At 46.6% G+C, this 17,755-nt stretch overlaps 2 long non-coding RNA genes across 2 annotated transcripts; both read left to right on the forward strand.

Annotated features, from left to right (window-relative positions):
- The first annotated feature begins 281 nt into the window (after positions 1-281).
- On the forward strand, positions 282-3,309 carry LOC111948857 (uncharacterized). The gene is made up of 3 exons (XR_002874855.2): positions 282-418; positions 3,031-3,107; positions 3,208-3,309. It is a non-coding gene; the product is annotated as an uncharacterized LOC111948857 (long non-coding RNA).
- A 1,868-nt stretch (positions 3,310-5,177) lies between these two features.
- Positions 5,178-8,199, forward strand: LOC144990515 (uncharacterized). Its single transcript, XR_013654481.1, has 3 exons — positions 5,178-5,314; positions 7,921-7,997; positions 8,098-8,199. It is a non-coding gene; the product is annotated as an uncharacterized LOC144990515 (long non-coding RNA).
- The last annotated feature ends 9,556 nt before the right edge of the window (positions 8,200-17,755 follow it).

Here is a 17,755-nt window from a genome sequence, read left to right on the forward strand (position 1 = left end):
TTCAGTGTGAATGGCTGAGGTTGGATGCTGCTTTTGTCCTTATAGTGAACAGTTAACTTAATTCTGCGATGGTACTCCTGTAAATCATGTCTGGATTGAAAGGTCAAATTCTTACTGTTACATTTGGAAGGGATGAAAGTAAGACCTCTGCTCAGCAGGGAAAGCTGTGTAAGAGAAAGAACAAAGTTATCACATAGATTCATGACTCCATCTTTCCCCTCCCTCTGTGAGAGGCTTAGAGGGAGCTTCAGTTTAACCACGAAGCCCAGTGTTCCAGCATCCTCTTCGCGGTAGCTGCCGTCCAGTGGATGCTGTCAGTTTGGGTCTCAAAGAAGCCACTGAGTGGGGGGATGTAGTCTGTCAGTTCTTGGATGTGTTGATTTAAATGGATAAGGACGACTTTTTCATCTGGTGAAAGGTGAGGTGAAAAACTGACGTGAGGGACGAGGATCGTGGCGTCTGGGAATCTCTGTCCTGCCACCGTCAGGGCTTTGATCATCTCTTTGACTGGAGCTTTTTTATCCCTCTGGGATCTGTTGTTGAGGCCAAAGGATAGCAGGAGAACCTCTGGTTCCGTCTGGAAGGTGGCCGTCTTCAGGAGAAATTCTGCATGATGCCATCTGGCGCCAGGAAAACTGTCCAATTGTACATTTCCACCTTTGAAAGGTGGGAGGCGGCTGATGTTTGAGTCTCCTATGATGACCTTCTTCTGATGTATGTGCAGGTGCCACTCTGTAAATTTGCGGGGTGTGTTGTCGTGTCGTGTTGGAGCACACACCTGCATTTCTGCTGCAGAAGTTGTCGTCTGCTCTGCTCGCTCAACGGCTAGTCTGGACTGCACGCTGGATCTCAGCTTGGAGAGAGTGGCAGGGGTGAGTGTGTGGTACCCTCTGCTCTCCATGGTGCTGGTTTGGATGGGAGGAGGAGGAGGACTCCCTTCTCTGTGAGGGGGGCGTTGGCTTCCTTTTCTCTGGCTCAGCGCTGTGATCTGCTCATCTGCTGGTTCTGGCTCCAGAGTGATTTCCTCTTCGGCTTCAGAGCCAGCCTTCTGCATGTCGAGAACTCGTACGACACTTTCTGCTGTAGAGCTTATTTGAGAGCGATTTATGCGTGGTGGAAGAGGGATTACAGGAGAAAAACGAGATGGAGATGTGGGAGGAGAAAGTTCTGTTTCACTTGCCTCCTCAAGGTCAAACAGAGGTGACCAGTCCTCCTGTTGTGGTTCTGTCATGGTCTCCACTGAAACCCGGGAGATTGGTGCAGGGGGAGGCGCTGCGTGGATTTGGGCGATCGTTGTGATCTGATGACTGCTGCTTTGTGGTGAAGGGGGTGGTCGTGCTGCAGCTGGGCTCCGTGGTCTCGTGGAGGGAGGCTGGTTCACTGGAGGTGATGATGGAGCCAGCTCAATCACAGCATGTGGGTCCTCTTCTGCTGTCTGGTCAGCTGTCTGCGTTGGGAGAGAAGAAACGGCAGCAGCAACAGGAAGTGGAGCAGGAGGTGCTGTTTCTGTCGTCCTGGCAATGATGACCGCCTGGGCCCGGTCTATTGTATCCTGTCTCAGGCGTCTGCCTAAATTGCGTTTCGCCCACGTTGTGGCTATTTCAAAGGGGCCTCTCCAGTCTGGTGAAGGAAACTGGGTGAGCTTTTGCACTTCAGAGTCAATGTTCTTTTGATAATGCTCTCTGAGGATGAGAACGGTAGTGAAGGCCCAATTTCTAGCATTGCCGTCAATCAAAGTCTGTGTTTGTAGATTTGGGGATGCTGGTTTGATAATTGTAGCTAGATTGTTTGTTATTTTGTCCAGGGAGGGAGGATGAGCCTCTCTGGACACATTGGTGAGGTGGTGTACAGCTTTAATCAGTCTGTTCATTACACGCACCTTCTCTGTAAAATCAGGGTCATTAGACTGTACCCTGTGGGGGGGGGCTTCATTCCGAGCATCTGCTGGTATAAAGACGTAGCGGCCATTTTGGTTGGAGGGACCGCGTGGCCTAGGTCTTGGCGCACGTTGAGCGCCATCTTGAAATGGGTAGCGCGACCCGCTATAGAACGGCTGCGGTGCAGGGCGATGTCTCACCTGCTGTCTGCCGTAGAAGGTCGGCTCCAGAAAATGGGCTCCCTCTCTAGTGACGTCCGCATATGATCGGCGTCCGTCTCGGCGTGGGTAGCTGGAAAAATCCGCAGCTGCACGTCTGTTCTGTGGCCTGTCGCGTTCATAGGCCCGTTCCCTCCGTCTGCCTCCTCTGGACTGCACCAGTATCCATCCGTCGTCGTGTGGGCGCGGTGGCATGGCTTACTGTGGTCCTGGTGTGATTCGGCCCGTTGCAGAAGGTACCTCCGTCACACGTGGCTAAGAAGCTATGCTAATACTGGGAGGCTATGCTAATAATAAACTAGGAAACAAGATTTACCGATCAACTTCGGTTTAATAAAAAAATAATACAAGCCAAGGTTGCAACGTTTCGAACAAGTTTAGTCTTCTTCAGGCTGGCTTAACAAAAAACATGAGAAGCGAACATACTGACGAGGATCAGCTCCATGCATGCGTCTTCTCATCAAAATGGAGGGGGTTAGGGTTAGGGTTAGGGTTAGGGTTAGGGTTAGGGTTAGGGTTAGGTGTTAGGGTTGGGGTGAGGGCTCCAAGCTGTACGCCCGGAGCCCTTGTGCACGGACCATTTCTGTCCCCACGCAGATCTCGCTCTCCCCTCTGGGTAATATGAAATCAATTATTTTATTCAATCACAATCTAATTAGGTTTAGGGCTCTCAGGTTCAATTTGGTTAGGATTAGGATTAAAAATCTTTGGGGCAGGGCCATATGAAAATAGATTCTGGAAAAAGAATTTACAGGGGGTGAAAAAATATGGTGATGGAGAGGGACTGTTTAGCAACTCCCTCTGCTGGCCGAAATGGGGAAGAGCGGTTAAGTGTCTCTAATTAGAATAATGGTGTTTTTTTCTCATTCAGGCCTCTAGGATGGAGGGTGTCTAATTTGGAAATCCAATTTCTCTCATGTCTCCTTCTCTCAAAGGTTGACCATCTGGGATTCGTCTGCACGGCTGTTGCTCTGACTGAATCCCATCCGTGGGAAATGAAATGTTGTACCAGGTAAGTGTCTGTGTTTTTGTGTTTTGTGATGTTGTGTCTGTGTTGGGTGAATCTAACTAAGAGAGTGTTTCCAGTCTCCCCAACGTACTGTATCCCACAGGTGGAGCAGGAGATAACATAAATGCAGTTTTGAGAGTGGGGGCTCCCCCTGCATAGAGACGGAAACACATTTTTGTTGTGGTGGCTGCAAATCCAATCCAAATGTTTGAAAAAAGAGGTGAGTGCTCTGGATTTTGGTTGTGTAGGGGGAGGAAGTTTGGCTCTAATTAAAATGTCCTTGAGATTTTTGTTTCTCCTGTAGGCTGGCAGAAATCTGTGCTCCTCGAGCAGCCCCTGGCTCTGAACCAGATCCCGGAAGTTCCTCCTGAGGACTCTCACCATCCTGCACGTGGCTGCCGAATGTGTTGTGACAATGGGTAGAAGGGGGGCTGTATCAATAGGTTTAATTTGTTGAAATGACTTAAGACATTTTCTTAGAAAGGAGCGGGAATAACCCCTTGTGTATAATGCCGAAAAAAGAATTTTGGTGGCCTTTTTAAAGTCTGCCTGTTGGGTGCAGATTCTGTGGAAGCGGAGCAGCTGGGATTTAACCAGACCTGCAAATGTGTGTTTGGGATGAAAGCTGGTTTTATGTAACAGTGCATGTGTGTCTGTGGGTTTAAAATAAACTTTAATGTCCAATTTGTGTGTGGTGTGAAAGTCACTTCCCTTAAATGTGGTTGTGTCTAGAAAGTCGACTGAAGAGGCGTGGCATGTTGATTTGAGTTTGATGGAAGGGTTGTGGCTGTTGAGAGTCCCCAGGAAGGTTCCAAACTCCTGCTCAGAGTGGGTCCACACGCCCCAGATGTCGTCGAGGTACCTGTAATAACAGAGCGGCTTTAAAGCACATTTCTGTAGTGCAGAGGATTCCCATTCTGCCATGAATATGTTGGCATAAGCCGGTGCAAATTTTTTGCCCATAGCTGTGCCCTTAATTTGAACAAAAAATTCTCCATTAAATTCAAAATCATTTCTGTTTAGATTAATCTCTAATAATTGGAGAAGTTCTTTATCTGGTCGTTTTTTGTCTGGGTATTTATGAAAGATTCTTTTAATACTGTCAATGCCCTCTTTGTGGTCAATATTGGTATATAAGCTATCAATATCCATAGTGAAAAGAAAAGAGTCTGCTGGGATTACTAACTGTTTAATTTTTTCAATAAAATGATATGTATCTTTAAGGTAACTGTCATGTTTATTAGATAACGGATTCAGAAAAAAGTCCAAATATTCTGCTGTATAATAGGTTTCACTCTCACAGTCTGAAACAATGGGTCTGCCAGGAGGAATTTTAGATGGAACGGTCCATTTTTGGGGATCTTTATGGATTTTGGGTAACATATAAAACCGTCTGGGCCTCGGTTGCGAGTTGCCCTGAAGGTAAGTTTTTTGTTTTTTATTTATAAATTTCTTTTTCAGTAAATTATTAATAATTGTATCTACTAGGGGGATTGTATCTAAATAAATGGGTTTATTGAGTTTATGATAATAGGTTACATCATTTAACTGTCTGTAACCTTCATATAAATAATCTTTTTTATCCATAATTACTGTTAGACTGCCCTTATCAGCTGGCTTAATAACTATATCATTATTTTGGGCTAATTCTTTTAGAGTTTTGGTTTCCTCACCACTCAAATTTGGAGTGTTATGAATGATTTTAAAATCATTCTCAAAGTATGAAATATCCTGGTCTATTAAACGGTTAATTTGTGGTGGGAGAGTAGCAGATGGGGGTGTCCAGTCAGATTTCAGTGTGAATGGCTGAGGTTGGATGCTGCTTTTGTCCTTATAGTGAACAGTTAACTTAATTCTGCGATGGTACTCCTGTAAATCATGTCTGGATTGAAAGGTCAAATTCTTACTGTTACATTTGGAAGGGATGAAAGTAAGACCTCTGCTCAGCAGGGAAAGCTGTGTAAGAGAAAGAACAAAGTTATCACATAGATTCATGACTCCATCTTTCCCCTCCCTCTGTGAGAGGCTTAGAGGGAGCTTCAGTTTAACCACGAAGCCCAGTGTTCCAGGATCCTCTTCGCGGTAGCTGCCGTCCAGTGGATGCTGTCAGTTTGGGTCTCAAAGAAGCCACTGAGTGGGGGGATGTAGTCTGTCAGTTCTTGGATGTGTTGATTTAAATGGATAAGGACGACTTTTTCATCTGGTGAAAGGTGAGGTGAAAAACTGACGTGAGGGACGAGGATCGTGGCGTCTGGGAATCTCTGTCCTGCCACCGTCAGGGCTTTGATCATCTCTTTGACTGGAGCTTTTTTATCCCTCTGGGATCTGTTGTTGAGGCCAAAGGATAGCAGGAGAACCTCTGGTTCCGTCTGGAAGGTGGCCGTCTTCAGGAGAAATTCTGCATGATGCCATCTGGCGCCAGGAAAACTGTCCAATTGTACATTTCCACCTTTGAAAGGTGGGAGGCGGCTGATGTTTGAGTCTCCTATGATGACCTTCTTCTGATGTATGTGCAGGTGCCACTCTGTAAATTTGCGGGGTGTGTTGTCGTGTCGTGTTGGAGCACACACCTGCATTTCTGCTACAGAAGTTGTCGTCTGCTCTGCTCGCTCGATGGCTAGGCGAGATTGCACGCTGGATCTCAGCTTGGAGAGAGTGGCAGGGGTGAGTGTGTGGTACCCTCTGCTCTCCATGGTGCTGGTTTGGATGGGAGGAGGAGGAGGACTCCCTTCTCTGTGAGGGGGGCGTTGGCTTCCTTTTCTCTGGCTCAGCGCTGTGATCTGCTCATCTGCTGGTTCTGGCTCCAGAGTGATTTCCTCTTCGGCTTCAGAGCCAGCCTTCTGCATGTCGAGAACTCGTACGACACTTTCTGCCGTAGAGCTTATTTGAGAGCGATTTATGCGTGGTGGAAGAGGGATTACAGGAGAAAAACGAGATGGAGATGTGGGAGGAGAAAGTTCTGTTTCACTTGCCTCCTCAAGGTCAAACAGAGGTGACCAGTCCTCCTGTTGTGGTTCTGTCATGGTCTCCACTGAAACCCGGGAGATTGGTGCAGGGGGAGGCGCTGCGTGGATTTGGGCGATCGTTGTGATCTGATGACTGCTGCTTTGTGGTGAAGGGGGTGGTCGTGCTGCAGCTGGGCTCCGTGGTCTCGTGGAGGGAGGCTGGTTCACTGGAGGTGATGATGGAGCCAGCTCAATCACAGCATGTGGGTCCTCTTCTGCTGTCTGGTCAGCTGTCTGCGTTGGGAGAGAAGAAACGGCAGCAGCAACAGGAAGTGGAGCAGGAGGTGCTGTTTCTGTCGTCCTGGCAATGATGACCGCCTGGGCCCGGTCTATTGTATCCTGTCTCAGGCGTCTGCCTAAATTGCGTTTCGCCCACGTTGTGGCTATTTCAAAGGGGCCTCTCCAGTCTGGTGAAGGAAACTGGGTGAGCTTTTGCACTTCAGAGTCAATGTTCTTTTGATAATGCTCTCTGAGGATGAGAACGGTAGTGAAGGCCCAATTTCTAGCATTGCCGTCAATCAAAGTCTGTGTTTGTAGATTTGGGGATGCTGGTTTGATAATTGTAGCTAGATTGTTTGTTATTTTGTCCAGGGAGGGAGGATGAGCCTCTCTGGACACATTGGTGAGGTGGTGTACAGCTTTAATCAGTCTGTTCATTACACGCACCTTCTCTGTAAAATCAGGGTCATTAGACTGTACCCTGTGGGGGGGGGCTTCATTCCGAGCATCTGCTGGTATAAAGACGTAGCGGCCATTTTGGTTGGAGGGACCGCGTGGCCTAGGTCTTGGCGCACGTTGAGCGCCATCTTGAAATGGGTAGCGCGACCCGCTATAGAACGGCTGCGGTGCAGGGCGATGTCTCACCTGCTGTCTGCCGTAGAAGGTCGGCTCCAGAAAATGGGCTCCCTCTCTAGTGACGTCCGCATATGATCGGCGTCCGTCTCGGCGTGGGTAGCTGGAAAAATCCGCAGCTGCACGTCTGTTCTGTGGCCTGTCGCGTTCATAGGCCCGTTCCCTCCGTCTGCCTCCTCTGGACTGCACCAGTATCCATCCGTCGTCGTGTGGGCGCGGTGGCATGGCTTACTGTGGTCCTGGTGTGATTCGGCCCGTTGCAGAAGGTACCTCCGTCACACGTGGCTAAGAAGCTATGCTAATACTGGGAGGCTATGCTAATAATAAACTAGGAAACAAGATTTACCGATCAACTTCGGTTTAATAAAAAAATAATACAAGCCAAGGTTGCAACGTTTCGAACAAGTTTAGTCTTCTTCAGGCTGGCTTAACAAAAAACATGAGAAGCGAACATACTGACGAGGATCAGCTCCATGCATGCGTCTTCTCATCAAAATGGAGGGGGTTAGGGTTAGGGTTAGGGTTAGGGTTAGGGTTAGGGTTAGGTGTTAGGGTTGGGGTGAGGGCTCCAAGCTGTACGCCCGGAGCCCTTGTGCACGGACCATTTCTGTCCCCACGCAGATCTCGCTCTCCCCTCTGGGTAATATGAAATCAATTATTTTATTCAATCACAATCTAATTAGGTTTAGGGCTCTCAGGTTCAATTTGGTTAGGATTAGGATTAAAAATCTTTGGGGCAGGGCCATATGAAAATAGATTCTGGAAAAAGAATTTACAGGGGGTGAAAAAATATGGTGATGGAGAGGGACTGTTTAGCAACTCCCTCTGCTGGCCGAAATGGGGAAGAGCGGTTAAGTGTCTCTAATTAGAATAATGGTGTTTTTTTCTCATTCAGGCCTCTAGGATGGAGGGTGTCTAATTTGGAAATCCAATTTCTCTCATGTCTCCTTCTCTCAAAGGTTGACCATCTGGGATTCGTCTGCACGGCTGTTGCTCTGACTGAATCCCATCCGTGGGAAATGAAATGTTGTACCAGGTAAGTGTCTGTGTTTTTGTGTTTTGTGATGTTGTGTCTGTGTTGGGTGAATCTAACTAAGAGAGTGTTTCCAGTCTCCCCAACGTACTGTATCCCACAGGTGGAGCAGGAGATAACATAAATGCAGTTTTGAGAGTGGGGGCTCCCCCTGCATAGAGACGGAAACACATTTTTGTTGTGGTGGCTGCAAATCCAATCCAAATGTTTGAAAAAAGAGGTGAGTGCTCTGGATTTTGGTTGTGTAGGGGGAGGAAGTTTGGCTCTAATTAAAATGTCCTTGAGATTTTTGTTTCTCCTGTAGGCTGGCAGAAATCTGTGCTCCTCGAGCAGCCCCTGGCTCTGAACCAGATCCCGGAAGTTCCTCCTGAGGACTCTCACCATCCTGCACGTGGCTGCCGAATGTGTTGTGACAATGGGTAGAAGGGGGGCTGTATCAATAGGTTTAATTTGTTGAAATGACTTAAGACATTTTCTTAGAAAGGAGCGGGAATAACCCCTTGTGTATAATGCCGAAAAAAGAATTTTGGTGGCCTTTTTAAAGTCTGCCTGTTGGGTGCAGATTCTGTGGAAGCGGAGCAGCTGGGATTTAACCAGACCTGCAAATGTGTGTTTGGGATGAAAGCTGGTTTTATGTAACAGTGCATGTGTGTCTGTGGGTTTAAAATAAACTTTAATGTCCAATTTGTGTGTGGTGTGAAAGTCACTTCCCTTAAATGTGGTTGTGTCTAGAAAGTCGACTGAAGAGGCGTGGCATGTTGATTTGAGTTTGATGGAAGGGTTGTGGCTGTTGAGAGTCCCCAGGAAGGTTCCAAACTCCTGCTCAGAGTGGGTCCACACGCCCCAGATGTCGTCGAGGTACCTGTAATAACAGAGCGGCTTTAAAGCACATTTCTGTAGTGCAGAGGATTCCCATTCTGCCATGAATATGTTGGCATAAGCCGGTGCAAATTTTTTGCCCATAGCTGTGCCCTTAATTTGAACAAAAAATTCTCCATTAAATTCAAAATCATTTCTGTTTAGATTAATCTCTAATAATTGGAGAAGTTCTTTATCTGGTCGTTTTTTGTCTGGGTATTTATGAAAGATTCTTTTAATACTGTCAATGCCCTCTTTGTGGTCAATATTGGTATATAAGCTATCAATATCCATAGTGAAAAGAAAAGAGTCTGCTGGGATTACTAACTGTTTAATTTTTTCAATAAAATGATATGTATCTTTAAGGTAACTGTCATGTTTATTAGATAACGGATTCAGAAAAAAGTCCAAATATTCTGCTGTATAATAGGTTTCACTCTCACAGTCTGAAACAATGGGTCTGCCAGGAGGAATTTTAGATGGAACGGTCCATTTTTGGGGATCTTTATGGATTTTGGGTAACATATAAAACCGTCTGGGCCTCGGTTGCGAGTTGCCCTGAAGGTAAGTTTTTTGTTTTTTATTTATAAATTTCTTTTTCAGTAAATTATTAATAATTGTATCTACTAGGGGGATTGTATCTAAATAAATGGGTTTATTGAGTTTATGATAATAGGTTACATCATTTAACTGTCTGTAACCTTCATATAAATAATCTTTTTTATCCATAATTACTGTTAGACTGCCCTTATCAGCTGGCTTAATAACTATATCATTATTTTGGGCTAATTCTTTTAGAGTTTTGGTTTCCTCACCACTCAAATTTGGAGTGTTATGAATGATTTTAAAATCATTCTCAAAGTATGAAATATCCTGGTCTATTAAACGGTTAATTTGTGGTGGGAGAGTAGCAGATGGGGGTGTCCAGTCAGATTTCAGTGTGAATGGCTGAGGTTGGATGCTGCTTTTGTCCTTATAGTGAACAGTTAACTTAATTCTGCGATGGTACTCCTGTAAATCATGTCTGGATTGAAAGGTCAAATTCTTACTGTTACATTTGGAAGGGATGAAAGTAAGACCTCTGCTCAGCAGGGAAAGCTGTGTAAGAGAAAGAACAAAGTTATCACATAGATTCATGACTCCATCTTTCCCCTCCCTCTGTGAGAGGCTTAGAGGGAGCTTCAGTTTAACCACGAAGCCCAGTGTTCCAGGATCCTCTTCGCGGTAGCTGCCGTCCAGTGGATGCTGTCAGTTTGGGTCTCAAAGAAGCCACTGAGTGGGGGGATGTAGTCTGTCAGTTCTTGGATGTGTTGATTTAAATGGATAAGGACGACTTTTTCATCTGGTGAAAGGTGAGGTGAAAAACTGACGTGAGGGACGAGGATCGTGGCGTCTGGGAATCTCTGTCCTGCCACCGTCAGGGCTTTGATCATCTCTTTGACTGGAGCTTTTTTATCCCTCTGGGATCTGTTGTTGAGGCCAAAGGATAGCAGGAGAACCTCTGGTTCCGTCTGGAAGGTGGCCGTCTTCAGGAGAAATTCTGCATGATGCCATCTGGCGCCAGGAAAACTGTCCAATTGTACATTTCCACCTTTGAAAGGTGGGAGGCGGCTGATGTTTGAGTCTCCTATGATGACCTTCTTCTGATGTATGTGCAGGTGCCACTCTGTAAATTTGCGGGGTGTGTTGTCGTGTCGTGTTGGAGCACACACCTGCATTTCTGCTACAGAAGTTGTCGTCTGCTCTGCTCGCTCGATGGCTAGGCGAGATTGCACGCTGGATCTCAGCTTGGAGAGAGTGGCAGGGGTGAGTGTGTGGTACCCTCTGCTCTCCATGGTGCTGGTTTGGATGGGAGGAGGAGGAGGACTCCCTTCTCTGTGAGGGGGGCGTTGGCTTCCTTTTCTCTGGCTCAGCGCTGTGATCTGCTCATCTGCTGGTTCTGGCTCCAGAGTGATTTCCTCTTCGGCTTCAGAGCCAGCCTTCTGCATGTCGAGAACTCGTACGACACTTTCTGCCGTAGAGCTTATTTGAGAGCGATTTATGCGTGGTGGAAGAGGGATTACAGGAGAAAAACGAGATGGAGATGTGGGAGGAGAAAGTTCTGTTTCACTTGCCTCCTCAAGGTCAAACAGAGGTGACCAGTCCTCCTGTTGTGGTTCTGTCATGGTCTCCACTGAAACCCGGGAGATTGGTGCAGGGGGAGGCGCTGCGTGGATTTGGGCGATCGTTGTGATCTGATGACTGCTGCTTTGTGGTGAAGGGGGTGGTCGTGCTGCAGCTGGGCTCCGTGGTCTCGTGGAGGGAGGCTGGTTCACTGGAGGTGATGATGGAGCCAGCTCAATCACAGCATGTGGGTCCTCTTCTGCTGTCTGGTCAGCTGTCTGCGTTGGGAGAGAAGAAACGGCAGCAGCAACAGGAAGTGGAGCAGGAGGTGCTGTTTCTGTCGTCCTGGCAATGATGACCGCCTGGGCCCGGTCTATTGTATCCTGTCTCAGGCGTCTGCCTAAATTGCGTTTCGCCCACGTTGTGGCTATTTCAAAGGGGCCTCTCCAGTCTGGTGAAGGAAACTGGGTGAGCTTTTGCACTTCAGAGTCAATGTTCTTTTGATAATGCTCTCTGAGGATGAGAACGGTAGTGAAGGCCCAATTTCTAGCATTGCCGTCAATCAAAGTCTGTGTTTGTAGATTTGGGGATGCTGGTTTGATAATTGTAGCTAGATTGTTTGTTATTTTGTCCAGGGAGGGAGGATGAGCCTCTCTGGACACATTGGTGAGGTGGTGTACAGCTTTAATCAGTCTGTTCATTACACGCACCTTCTCTGTAAAATCAGGGTCATTAGACTGTACCCTGTGGGGGGGGGCTTCATTCCGAGCATCTGCTGGTATAAAGACGTAGCGGCCATTTTGGTTGGAGGGACCGCGTGGCCTAGGTCTTGGCGCACGTTGAGCGCCATCTTGAAATGGGTAGCGCGACCCGCTATAGAACGGCTGCGGTGCAGGGCGATGTCTCACCTGCTGTCTGCCGTAGAAGGTCGGCTCCAGAAAATGGGCTCCCTCTCTAGTGACGTCCGCATAGGATCGGCGTCCGTCTCGGCGTGGGTAGCTGGAAAAATCCGCAGCTGCACGTCTGTTCTGTGGCCTGTCGCGTTCATAGGCCCGTTCCCTCCGTCTGCCTCCTCTGGACTGCACCAGTATCCATCCGTCGTCGTGTGGGCGCGGTGGCATGGCTTACTGTGGTCCTGGTGTGATTCGGCCCGTTGCAGAAGGTACCTCCGTCACACGTGGCTAAGAAGCTATGCTAATACTGGGAGGCTATGCTAATAATAAACTAGGAAACAAGATTTACCGATCAACTTCGGTTTAATAAAAAAATAATACAAGCCAAGGTTGCAACGTTTCGAACAAGTTTAGTCTTCTTCAGGCTGGCTTAACCAAAAACATGAGAAGCGAACATACTGACGAGGATCAGCTCCATGCATGCGTCTTCTCATCAAAATGGAGGGAAGAGTTCGTGGGATGATGTCACATTTCCCATAATGCATTTGGGCTGCTCTTCCAATCAGGAGGCGTTGCTGGGCAAAAGGTGGCCTTCACTGGTCAGAGGAGCTTGTAGCCTCGGAGCGTTGTGTTCACATGCATTGTAATTTTTGGTTTTCATATGAAAATAAAGCATTTTTTAATAAAAATCAAATTGTAACATTTTAAAACATATGAAATACAACCATTCTGTAAAAAAAGTAACCTCCTAGTATGCATTTATTGCATAACAACATTTTTAATGTAACAGTAATGACCCAGAAAAAAATAATAATAATAAAACAATTGTTTGTATATTACTTTTTCTAAAATAGAATTAAGGCTTCCATGGTAGAGGTGAGCACAATCCCTTTGGGAGAAAAAAATGATATCAATTAGTTTTTAATTAGGTCATGAATCAACAAAAAATGGCAGAAATCATCTTTGGAGACGACAAAGTGATTTTTGTGAGGTGGGGAAGGAAGAGACAGAGACCCTGCAGAGAATCAGAAGGTTCAGGCGGGTTAGATGTTAGGGTTGGGGTGAGGGCTCCAAGCTGTACGCCCGGAGCCCTTGTGCACGGACCATTTCTGTCCCCACGCAGATCTCGCTCTCCCCTCTGGGTAATATGAAATCAATTATTTTATTCAATCACAATCTAATTAGGTTTAGGGCTCTCAGGTTCAATTTGGTTAGGATTAGGATTAAAAATCTTTGGGGCAGGGCCATATGAAAATAGATTCTGGAAAAAGAATTTACAGGGGGTGAAAAAATATGGTGATGGAGAGGGACTGTTTAGCAACTCCCTCTGCTGGCCGAAATGGGGAAGAGCGGTTAAGTGTCTCTAATTAGAATAATGGTGTTTTTTTCTCATTCAGGCCTCTAGGATGGAGGGTGTCTAATTTGGAAATCCAATTTCTCTCATGTCTCCTTCTCTCAAAGGTTGACCATCTGGGATTCGTCTGCACGGCTGTTGCTCTGACTGAATCCCATCCGTGGGAAATGAAATGTTGTACCAGGTAAGTGTCTGTGTTTTTGTGTTTTGTGATGTTGTGTCTGTGTTGGGTGAATCTAACTAAGAGAGTGTTTCCAGTCTCCCCAACGTACTGTATCCCACAGGTGGAGCAGGAGATAACATAAATGCAGTTTTGAGAGTGGGGGCTCCCCCTGCATAGAGACGGAAACACATTTTTGTTGTGGTGGCTGCAAATCCAATCCAAATGTTTGAAAAAAGAGGTGAGTGCTCTGGATTTTGGTTGTGTAGGGGGAGGAAGTTTGGCTCTAATTAAAATGTCCTTGAGATTTTTGTTTCTCCTGTAGGCTGGCAGAAATCTGTGCTCCTCGAGCAGCCCCTGGCTCTGAACCAGATCCCGGAAGTTCCTCCTGAGGACTCTCACCATCCTGCACGTGGCTGCCGAATGTGTTGTGACAATGGGTAGAAGGGGGGCTGTATCAATAGGTTTAATTTGTTGAAATGACTTAAGACATTTTCTTAGAAAGGAGCGGGAATAACCCCTTGTGTATAATGCCGAAAAAAGAATTTTGGTGGCCTTTTTAAAGTCTGCCTGTTGGGTGCAGATTCTGTGGAAGCGGAGCAGCTGGGATTTAACCAGACCTGCAAATGTGTGTTTGGGATGAAAGCTGGTTTTATGTAACAGTGCATGTGTGTCTGTGGGTTTAAAATAAACTTTAATGTCCAATTTGTGTGTGGTGTGAAAGTCACTTCCCTTAAATGTGGTTGTGTCTAGAAAGTCGACTGAAGAGGCGTGGCATGTTGATTTGAGTTTGATGGAAGGGTTGTGGCTGTTGAGAGTCCCCAGGAAGGTTCCAAACTCCTGCTCAGAGTGGGTCCACACGCCCCAGATGTCGTCGAGGTACCTGTAATAACAGAGCGGCTTTAAAGCACATTTCTGTAGTGCAGAGGATTCCCATTCTGCCATGAATATGTTGGCATAAGCCGGTGCAAATTTTTTGCCCATAGCTGTGCCCTTAATTTGAACAAAAAATTCTCCATTAAATTCAAAATCATTTCTGTTTAGATTAATCTCTAATAATTGGAGAAGTTCTTTATCTGGTCGTTTTTTGTCTGGGTATTTATGAAAGATTCTTTTAATACTGTCAATGCCCTCTTTGTGGTCAATATTGGTATATAAGCTATCAATATCCATAGTGAAAAGAAAAGAGTCTGCTGGGATTACTAACTGTTTAATTTTTTCAATAAAATGATATGTATCTTTAAGGTAACTGTCATGTTTATTAGATAACGGATTCAGAAAAAAGTCCAAATATTCTGCTGTATAATAGGTTTCACTCTCACAGTCTGAAACAATGGGTCTGCCAGGAGGAATTTTAGATGGAACGGTCCATTTTTGGGGATCTTTATGGATTTTGGGTAACATATAAAACCGTCTGGGCCTCGGTTGCGAGTTGCCCTGAAGGTAAGTTTTTTGTTTTTTATTTATAAATTTCTTTTTCAGTAAATTATTAATAATTGTATCTACTAGGGGGATTGTATCTAAATAAATGGGTTTATTGAGTTTATGATAATAGGTTACATCATTTAACTGTCTGTAACCTTCATATAAATAATCTTTTTTATCCATAATTACTGTTAGACTGCCCTTATCAGCTGGCTTAATAACTATATCATTATTTTGGGCTAATTCTTTTAGAGTTTTGGTTTCCTCACCACTCAAATTTGGAGTGTTATGAATGATTTTAAAATCATTCTCAAAGTATGAAATATCCTGGTCTATTAAACGGTTAATTTGTGGTGGGAGAGTAGCAGATGGGGGTGTCCAGTCAGATTTCAGTGTGAATGGCTGAGGTTGGATGCTGCTTTTGTCCTTATAGTGAACAGTTAACTTAATTCTGCGATGGTACTCCTGTAAATCATGTCTGGATTGAAAGGTCAAATTCTTACTGTTACATTTGGAAGGGATGAAAGTAAGACCTCTGCTCAGCAGGGAAAGCTGTGTAAGAGAAAGAACAAAGTTATCACATAGATTCATGACTCCATCTTTCCCCTCCCTCTGTGAGAGGCTTAGAGGGAGCTTCAGTTTAACCACGAAGCCCAGTGTTCCAGGATCCTCTTCGCGGTAGCTGCCGTCCAGTGGATGCTGTCAGTTTGGGTCTCAAAGAAGCCACTGAGTGGGGGGATGTAGTCTGTCAGTTCTTGGATGTGTTGATTTAAATGGATAAGGACGACTTTTTCATCTGGTGAAAGGTGAGGTGAAAAACTGACGTGAGGGACGAGGATCGTGGCGTCTGGGAATCTCTGTCCTGCCACCGTCAGGGCTTTGATCATCTCTTTGACTGGAGCTTTTTTATCCCTCTGGGATCTGTTGTTGAGGCCAAAGGATAGCAGGAGAACCTCTGGTTCCGTCTGGAAGGTGGCCGTCTTCAGGAGAAATTCTGCATGATGCCATCTGGCGCCAGGAAAACTGTCCAATTGTACATTTCCACCTTTGAAAGGTGGGAGGCGGCTGATGTTTGAGTCTCCTATGATGACCTTCTTCTGATGTATGTGCAGGTGCCACTCTGTAAATTTGCGGGGTGTGTTGTCGTGTCGTGTTGGAGCACACACCTGCATTTCTGCTACAGAAGTTGTCGTCTGCTCTGCTCGCTCGATGGCTAGGCGAGATTGCACGCTGGATCTCAGCTTGGAGAGAGTGGCAGGGGTGAGTGTGTGGTACCCTCTGCTCTCCATGGTGCTGGTTTGGATGGGAGGAGGAGGAGGACTCCCTTCTCTGTGAGGGGGGCGTTGGCTTCCTTTTCTCTGGCTCAGCGCTGTGATCTGCTCATCTGCTGGTTCTGGCTCCAGAGTGATTTCCTCTTCGGCTTCAGAGCCAGCCTTCTGCATGTCGAGAACTCGTACGACACTTTCTGCCGTAGAGCTTATTTGAGAGCGATTTATGCGTGGTGGAAGAGGGATTACAGGAGAAAAACGAGATGGAGATGTGGGAGGAGAAAGTTCTGTTTCACTTGCCTCCTCAAGGTCAAACAGAGGTGACCAGTCCTCCTGTTGTGGTTCTGTCATGGTCTCCACTGAAACCCGGGAGATTGGTGCAGGGGGAGGCGCTGCGTGGATTTGGGCGATCGTTGTGATCTGATGACTGCTGCTTTGTGGTGAAGGGGGTGGTCGTGCTGCAGCTGGGCTCCGTGGTCTCGTGGAGGGAGGCTGGTTCACTGGAGGTGATGATGGAGCCAGCTCAATCACAGCATGTGGGTCCTCTTCTGCTGTCTGGTCAGCTGTCTGCGTTGGGAGAGAAGAAACGGCAGCAGCAACAGGAAGTGGAGCAGGAGGTGCTGTTTCTGTCGTCCTGGCAATGATGACCGCCTGGGCCCGGTCTATTGTATCCTGTCTCAGGCGTCTGCCTAAATTGCGTTTCGCCCACGTTGTGGCTATTTCAAAGGGGCCTCTCCAGTCTGGTGAAGGAAACTGGGTGAGCTTTTGCACTTCAGAGTCAATGTTCTTTTGATAATGCTCTCTGAGGATGAGAACGGTAGTGAAGGCCCAATTTCTAGCATTGCCGTCAATCAAAGTCTGTGTTTGTAGATTTGGGGATGCTGGTTTGATAATTGTAGCTAGATTGTTTGTTATTTTGTCCAGGGAGGGAGGATGAGCCTCTCTGGACACATTGGTGAGGTGGTGTACAGCTTTAATCAGTCTGTTCATTACACGCACCTTCTCTGTAAAATCAGGGTCATTAGACTGTACCCTGTGGGGGGGGGCTTCATTCCGAGCATCTGCTGGTATAAAGACGTAGCGGCCATTTTGGTTGGAGGGACCGCGTGGCCTAGGTCTTGGCGCACGTTGAGCGCCATCTTGAAATGGGTAGCGCGACCCGCTATAGAACGGCTGCGGTGCAGGGCGATGTCTCACCTGCTGTCTGCCGTAGAAGGTCGGCTCCAGAAAATGGGCTCCCTCTCTAGTGACGTCCGCATAGGATCGGCGTCCGTCTCGGCGTGGGTAGCTGGAAAAATCCGCAGCTGCACGTCTGTTCTGTGGCCTGTCGCGTTCATAGGCCCGTTCCCTCCGTCTGCCTCCTCTGGACTGCACCAGTATCCATCCGTCGTCGTGTGGGCGCGGTGGCATGGCTTACTGTGGTCCTGGTGTGATTCGGCCCGTTGCAGAAGGTACCTCCGTCACACGTGGCTAAGAAGCTATGCTAATACTGGGAGGCTATGCTAATAATAAACTAGGAAACAAGATTTACCGATCAACTTCGGTTTAATAAAAAAATAATACAAGCCAAGGTTGCAACGTTTCGAACAAGTTTAGTCTTCTTCAGGCTGGCTTAACCAAAAACATGAGAAGCGAACATACTGACGAGGATCAGCTCCATGCATGCGTCTTCTCATCAAAATGGAGGGAAGAGTTCGTGG

The sequence above is a fragment of the Oryzias latipes genome, chromosome 2 (assembly GCF_053564925.1).
Source record: "Oryzias latipes strain Hd-rR chromosome 2, Olatipes_Hd-rR_3.1".
Lineage (NCBI taxonomy): Eukaryota > Metazoa > Chordata > Actinopteri > Beloniformes > Adrianichthyidae > Oryzias > Oryzias latipes.